Source organism: Hypomesus nipponensis, chromosome 4 (genome assembly GCF_054491055.1).
Source record: "Hypomesus nipponensis isolate SF chromosome 4, ASM5449105v1, whole genome shotgun sequence".
NCBI lineage: Eukaryota > Metazoa > Chordata > Actinopteri > Osmeriformes > Osmeridae > Hypomesus > Hypomesus nipponensis.
Genome location: NC_140364.1, coordinates 1,440,565 through 1,447,641, shown reverse-complemented (window position 1 = coordinate 1,447,641; position 7,077 = coordinate 1,440,565). Strand labels below are relative to the sequence as shown.

Here is a 7,077-nt window from a genome sequence, read left to right as displayed (position 1 = left end):
GCTGGGCCTTCACCTCGGCCATCACCGCCGAGAAAAAAATAATCGCGGAAAAAAGCAACAATACGATTAATTAAAAGAGAAATCATGTAAACAAATAGACCATAACGTCAATAACATCTGTTCAGGCACACCGAGTACAACGCTCCCCTTCTGCGTAGGAGTAATGCGTATCTATTAAGTGATAATACTTGTACCTAAAGTAGTACACTAACTAAACTGGTAAATAAATTATAGAGAGGGAGCAGCATATTTCTTTCACCTTCCATGTTCATCTTGACATTAGCTGTAGCTATAGAGCGCAAGCTAACCCCAGTGTCATGGCAACTGAACGTCATCGTATCTGAAAAGCTCCGTGGACCCCGTCCACACTACTCCGCGAACCCGGCGTTTTCAAATGTCTCCGGCTGGGGGGGGGGGGGGGGGGAATTGAAAAGCTCAGTTTTCAGTGTCCAAATACGCCGTATTAGTGTGGACAGGAGGTGAAAACGCAGACGTACGTTGCGTTTCTAAATTTACCCAGGCTAGTATGGACGGGGCCTCTGTCTCTAAACCGCTCTCACCAAGAGATTCGGACTTCATGAAGGCTTACGATCTTTTGTTTTGTTCCCGCCCACTTGAAATCAAAGCGCGATTGGTCGATTTGCCCGTCACTCTTCACACCAAAACACATAGCTTGGCCTTCCCCAGGATTTGTGAAGTCCTAACCAATGAATGAGCCAGCTAACTGGGCCTTAATAGAGACGGACGATTCTGATTGGATAACATAAACTTGAAAGTAAGCTTAACTATAGAACATAGATGAGAGAAAATGTATTAAATGTATTGTATTAAATTAAATAAGATATAATCTTTTTTTTTTTTTTTTGAATACTTTATTATTAGTATCATTATGTGATGTATGGTATCATATGTGATGTCCAGACGTGCTCGGCATACTAGCTGCTCCTCAAGAAGCCAGTAGAGTGAGTCTGTTGTTGTAATCCGTTTAAAATCAATTTGTGCCCTCACACATAACCCCCCTGTAGAAAGACGTCAATACCCCCCCCACACACACACACACATTATTTTTCTTGGGTCCACCGGAAACAGGTTACTGTCCAAGCCCGCCACCCTTCAGAGCAGTGCCTCTGCTGCCGCTGTCCAGCTCACGTCCTCCCCATAGAGTTGTCTCTGTATGAACTGAAGGAGGTACACAGCAGCCCTACTGGCAAGTACAGAACGCTCTGTGGGATGTAGTCTGTCAGTACACTTTCAGGTAACATTTTAGTAAAATGGTCCGTTGTTAACAAGTATCTATGCAGGGAGTAATAGGTAGTATTACATTTACACCGAACTTAATACTATTAACTAATATGGAACCAAGATTAACTAAGCAGAAGGTATTAGCAAATTTAGTACAAAGGTAGTTCCACGGTAGCCTGGCTCTGCCCTCCTACGTACTTCGGCTCAATTCGGATTTTGCTTCTGTACTAGGTCTGGGAGTTTGGCTTTGAAGTTGTTTTTCAGAAACACATTTTTTGTAGGTCCAATCAGCGAACAGAGGGAGTGGCTGAGAACGATGACGCTATAGTCGTGCACTAGTTTGAGTTGTAGGTCATTAACAGCGGCGGAGAAAGACATGACCGAAGCTATTCTGCGGTTGTGGCAACGCTGCCAAATATCTATAAGTTAAAGCCGGTGCAAGAACATTCCTCACTGAGTTTTGTTGGTGGCCATGATGTTGTGGCCCTCCTCCCCACGGAGTTCGGGAAAAGTTTGATTTTCCAGCTACGGCAGCTAGCTCTGTTACAGTAGTGGTGAAGGAGTTGGCTAAGGCGAACGCTAGCGATTGGTTAAGGCAGATCAGAGTGGCTCTGGGCATATCCAATAGTTTTAAACTTCAACAGAGTACCCGCCTTCAAGGAAGTTAACGCTTGTCAATGGAGCAACCCCAGACCCTCTGTACAAATGAAATGTACGAGGGTCTGGTTAGGACCAGGCTAGTTCCTTGGTAGGTATTTGATTATTACTAAATAAATATATCCTCATTGAGGACTACTTGTGAAGTATGACCAATTAAGAAAGAATAACCGATTAATTACTAATCACAAAAGTATCATGTCTAAACAATTATGGTTTTTAACTCTTAACATGCATCATAACAAAAGCTTGTGTCTCAAATGGGTTCTTTGTGGAAACCAGATTGTGAATTATATCCCCCCAAATACATTAGCTACAGGTTGAGATTATGACTACGACTCTTACCAAAGGATGGACATATGTTCTTTGTTTATTTCAAACTTAAACTTAGAATAATTCAAATAATGATAATTGTTTAGAATTTTAAATTATTAGGAAGTGATGCTGACACGTTCATGATAGTATAAGTTCACTATTATGAGGTCTATGAGTGTCAGTTCATTTAGTCTCATATACATTGATGTTCTTGAAGCTTGTGCCTCAAATGGGTTCTTTGTGAAAACCAGTTTATTAATATTTTATCCCCCCACATAGGCTTAATTCTATAGGGGGGCACATCCCCCCAATATTTGATCCTACTCTATGATTATGGGACACGTCCCCCAAAATATTTGATCATACTGTATGACTATGCGGGCAATATCAATGTGACTGCTACATTTTTCTGTAGCTCCGAAAAATATCAAATCCCGGCCGGTCCATTTCTCAAAAATTCAGATCCCTTGTTTTAGCATTTAATGATTTATTTGGGACGTCCAGTGCTTCTAGTGCAGCAGGTAGAATACTAGCCAGTTCCATAGCTGTGTTTGGGGTTATGCAGCGGCTAGTAGAAATATTCTGGGTGCTTCCAGGGCCCTGTCAGAGATCCATTTTAAAGGTAACCAGGCAGTGGTCTGATAATATAGGATTGTGGGGGTGGACAATGATGTCACTAATCTTGATTCCCCATGTGAGAACTAAATCCAATGTATGCGAGTGAAGATGGGTAGGGTTGGAAACCACCTGAATGAGACCTGTGGAATCCATTAGAGCAGTAAAGGCCTTACTTAGAGGATCTTGAGTGAGTTCGGAGCACAAAATCAGACCGATATTTGTCACATATTTATGGTTGGTAAATATTTTGTATTTGGCTAACATAATCCCTTAGATAACAACTAGGTGACTTTCTCTAGAATTTCAAATTGTAGAATTACTGCAAATTTCGATTGCAATACTATACAACCTGTAAAATGGGCTTTAAAAGATAACAGGAGTCAGGGGAAGAACAAAAGAAAGAGACTGAGAGATGGTGCCCATGCATCACTTTCAGGTAAGTCCATGTTTAATCATTGTTAAATATGGGAAATGTGCTGCTATTTGAATGGTAAGCCTATGCATACACCTCAAACTTAATGATATTGCTTATGTTAGCACACTCATATGTTTTAACTTAGGTGCAAGCTAAATTGAGATTTGACTGTTAAACATTATCTATGCATTTTACAAGTAACTAACGCCAGCTAGCTGTTACTTTACATTCTATGATGCTTTTATATTTGATTTATCAAATCGTTTTTAAATTAGTAATAAAGGTGGAGAGTTCTTTGGCTGGATGCTTTCAGTTTTAAATGTTTATAATTTGGAAAACCAGGCTAAGGAACACAGGGTACGTGGGGCTGAAAAATTTAAAGACAAAAATACATCACCTTCTCTAGACAAGATTTTACCAATTAAAAAACGACTTGTAAAATGTATATTTTACATAAAGCTCAAAAAACTATTTTGCGCTCAAAGAAAGGCCCAAAAAATAAAATCCGGGGGCTCTTGAGCCTTGTTGCCCAGGGCACAGACAATTGTTAATCCGGCCCTGGCTGTAAAGAGACAAACACACACATTTACCTTTACATACTGTCACGGCTGGCTGTAAGGAGGACCCAAAACAGAGTGCGGAACGGAAAGTTTATTAAAGGAGAACTGAACTCTAGAGCAAAGCTCTGGTACCAAAACAGAAAACAAGCCGTAGAAGGAAACTAAAAGGGATGATCCGAAAAACGTGGTCAGGAAAGGCAGGGTCCGAGATCGGAAGGCAATCCAGTGTCCATGGAGGGGTAAGGCAGCGGCTCAACGTGGCTGGGGAAAAAGCATATCGCAGGGTCTAGAGCAGGTCTCAAGCAGAGGGTATTTATAAGGGGTGTAATCAGTGCAAACAGGGAACAGGTGGTGAGAAGGAAAATAGAAAGAACACTGCCATGACACACAGTGACCACTAGGTCACCCCTCAAACCCTGACACATACACTATATAATTATTATGATTTATAATTTTTCAATGTCTGCACTATGCACTTCATATGCACAATAACATATAGTATTCATGCTGCTATTTGAGCACTTTACTCATATGTTGTTCTAATTGTATATGTTGTTTTTAACCTGTTGAAGTCCAACACTTTCGTCAAATGTTATAAATGTTTTATTACTTGCACATTTGGAGTATGGGGAAACGCAATTTTGATTGTCTGTGTAACTACTTGTTGCATGGTCTGATTGACAATAAAGTTCACTTTGACTTTGATAAGTGATATCTTGCTGTGGGATGTGTGCAGATGTACGTGTGTATGAATAGGTGTCAAGGTGTGTTTGTGTGTATATGTAAACATGTGGTTGGGTGTGTGTATATACATGTGTGTTTGCAGTGCTGTGATGGACACACAGCCCTGTGTGTTTAGACAGGGGAGATGACTGAGCTTGATGTGTTGGCACCTCTACACCTGTGCTGCCATCTGTGTCCCTCCACCTCCTGTGCCTACCGTGCCACCTGGCACACGACGAGTGTCGCGCACAACCCTTGATGAACACATCTCACTCTCCTGTCCTCTACAGAGAGGAGGAGAAGGAGACAGGCAGGCAGGCAGGAGTAAAAATAATTTTACAGAAAAGATAAGAACATAAGAAAGAAAGAAAAGTAGAAAGGTAGAAAGAAGCAGGCTAGTTCAACTTCGATGCACAACAAGTGACACAACCTTTTGTGAATGTGAAAATTAAGACATCAAACCATCCACTCACACCACCCCCCTCTCCCTTTTCTCATCATGCATACCCTCTCCCAGCAAACCAGTTACAGTGAGTCCAATATGTATTTGATCCCTTGCTGATTTTGCCGGTTTGCCCACTAATAAAGACATGATCAGTCTATAAATTTATGATAATATGTATTCAAACATGGAGAGACAGAATATCAAAAAAAATATCCAGAAAATGAACCTAAGGAATATATATTAATTGATTTGTATTTCATTGAGGGAAATAAGTATTTGATCCCTTAGTATTCATTAGGAGTTCTGGCTTTTACAGACCAGGTAGACACTCCCAATCGACTTGTTACCTGAACTGAAGCCACCTGTTCTCACTAATCACTCGTGTGAAAAACACCTGTTCACAGAATCAGACAATCAGACAGATTCCAAACTGTTCACCATGGGGAAGACCAAAGAGCTGTCTCAGGACCTCAGAGTCAGGATTGTTGATCTCCACAAAGCTGGAATGGGGTACAAAAAGATTAGCAAGGTGTTGGATTTGAAGGTAACAACCATTGGTGCAATTGTAAGAAAATTTAAAAAGCATAACATGATCATCAACAGACCTCGGTCCGGTGCTCCTAAGAAGATTCCACCTCGTGGGGTAGCAATGATTCTGAGAACGGTCAAAAATCATCCTGCAACCACTCGGCAGGAGTTGGCAAATGACCTGAAGGCAGCTGGGACCACAGTTTGCAAGGAAACAATAGGCAACACTTTGCGCAGCAATGGGTTAACATCCCGCAGTGCCCGAAAGGTACCCCTTCTCAAGAAGGCACATGTGGACGCGCGCCTTAAGTACGCCAATGATCACCTGAAAGATGAACCAAGTTATTGGGAGAAAGTTATGTGGTCGGACGAGACCAAAATTGAGCTTTTTGGCCTCAATTCTACCCGTCATGTTGGAGGAAAAAAAATGCTGCTTATGACCCCAAGAACACTGTGCCCACCGTCAAGCATGGAGGTGGAAGCATAATGTTTTGGGGGTGTTTCTCCGCCAAGGGTACAGGGCCACTTCACCGCATCACTGGGAAGATGGATGGAGCCATGTACCGTACAATCCTGAAGGACAACCTCCTCCCCTCTGCCAGGAAGCTGAAAATTGGCCGTGGTTGGGTCTTCCAACATGATAATGACCCGAAGCACACAGCAAAGGCAACAAAGGATTGGCTCAAGAAACATCACATCAAGGTCATGGAATGGCCCAGCCAGTCACCGGACCTCAATCCGATCGAAAATCTATGGAGGGAGCTGAAGGTCAGAGTGGCCAGGCGACAGCCCACCAACCTTCATGATTTAGAGAGGATCTGCAAAGAAGAGTGGGCCAAAATTCCACCTGGTGTGTGTGCTAAACTTGTGGTTAACTACAAAAAACGTCTCACTGCTGTGCTTGCAAACAAAGGCTTTGCCACTAAGTATTGAGTGTGTTTGGCCAGAGGGATCAAATACTTATTTCCCTCAATGATATACAAATTAATTAAAATATATTCTTTAAAGTTATTTTCTGGAATTTCTTTTTGATATTTTGTCTCTCCATGTTTGAATACATATTATCATAAATTTATAGACTGATCATGTCTTTATTAGTGGGCAAACCGGCAAAATCAGCAAGGGATCAAATACATATTGGACTCACTGTATCTCCCTCTCTTTCTATCTCTCTATCACACACATACACACACACATATTCACCCACCTCAGCGGGCATGGTGTTATCCAGGGCAGCCCCAGGTGTGCACAGCGGGGGGTGAAGGTTACCCAGTGGGGCCAGGCTGTGTGCCACTCCTTGCATGCATCAGAGGAGGCATCGCCAGGCATGTCTGCCGCCCTGAGGGGGGGCGATGTACCTCCTAAGTGGATCTCCCTGCTTGTCACGGTGCTGTCACAGCGTTTTCATGGCCAGGGCGACGATAAGGCTGTGCTTTGCTTTCATCACGGAGCACTGCTAATGGGCCCTGTCAGTCTGCTTCAGAGAGTGTGAATGTGTGTGTGAGAATGAGAATCAGTGTATGTTTGTGAGTCCCTTCAAGCGTTTCTACGTGCATTTGCTTCTCCAAGTCTGT

General features: G+C 42.4%; 1 long non-coding RNA gene across 1 annotated transcript; it reads right to left on the bottom strand.

The window, feature by feature from the left end:
• Nucleotides 1-5,132: 5,132 nt before the first annotated feature.
• LOC146294937 (uncharacterized) lies at nucleotides 5,133-6,651 on the bottom strand. The gene is made up of 2 exons (XR_014753251.1): nucleotides 5,965-6,651; nucleotides 5,133-5,828 (listed from the first exon to the last, which is right to left on the bottom strand). It is a non-coding gene; the product is annotated as an uncharacterized LOC146294937 (long non-coding RNA).
• Nucleotides 6,652-7,077: the final 426 nt, after the last annotated feature.